Source organism: Austrofundulus limnaeus, unplaced genomic scaffold (genome assembly GCF_001266775.1).
Source record: "Austrofundulus limnaeus strain Quisiro unplaced genomic scaffold, Austrofundulus_limnaeus-1.0 Scaffold74, whole genome shotgun sequence".
In the NCBI taxonomy this organism is placed as follows: Eukaryota; Metazoa; Chordata; class Actinopteri; order Cyprinodontiformes; family Rivulidae; genus Austrofundulus; species Austrofundulus limnaeus.
Window position 1 is genome coordinate 682,461 of NW_013952476.1, and position 1,128 is coordinate 683,588.

Sequence of the window (1,128 nt, forward strand, 5' to 3'; positions counted from 1 at the left end):
GTCAATCATGTTTAGGACAAACCCCCCCTGTGTACTGCAGGGATGGTTAACATGAACAGGTGTTCCTCATGATGTCAGTGCATGTTGGCAGGTATGAGGTAGACTTCTGTTGTTCTGTTTCGAATCAATCATTTTAACTAGTTCAACTGGACAAACTTGTTTCTAAATATAAAAAAGAACATCAAGGACAAAACTATTTAATTTTGTTMGTAAGTAGGCAGTGAGATTTAGACAACTGCACATGGGGCACCTGATGAAATCTTGCCTAGGGCCGGCCCTGCATCCAGGTATTACACAAATAACCACACGTCACATGAATACTTGCACACAATATCAGGTAAATTTAATTTTTGCCTTTGAAATTGACCAAAAAACAAAACTTGAATTCGGTGTTGCAAAAATGGCAGTCACTAAATACCATACAAAACCTACAAAAAGTCAACAGTTGCAAACATTTTTGTTCAACATATAACAACCGTACAGTATAAATTTAAACAATACTGTTTCGTTTTTATTTGGCACTTGATCACAAATCGCTAATTTGTGTTTAACAGAAATATTACACCTGACACATTGTTTTTTTGTTTGTTTGTTTTTTTATATAGGAAAAAAATCATCTGTATACATATATAAAAACAACAGAAGCAACACGTCGTGACAGTGTCGTTGCAGTAGTTGTGGCTCTCTTGTTGKTTCGTATCTTCTCTTAAAAACAAAAAAAAGCTGCGGGTGAAACGGCTTTGCTGCTCGGTTACATTCAGGAGGGCTTCAGGCTGATTCTTCATGGAGTTTAGTTACATGTGCCCCCCCCCCTCCTCCCCCGGGGGCAGCTGAAGAGAGAAGACGGAGCTGAGAATCCTCAGCGAGAAAACACTTTCAACTGGCAGTTTGATATGGAGAAACGGACAACAACAACACACATGCCGTAAGTCACATGCATACATGTTATGTTATTCTATACGCCCGTGTACCTGGTCACTAATGCAACATGCAGCATTTAGAAACAGTTCATAGTGAGTGTGACGTGTCAGCTCTTTACAGTGAAAATAAAACCTGGTTTACATGCTGGATAGCCGGCAGAAGCTTAAATTAACAAACAAGCTTTTCTTTTTAAATATTATTATTATT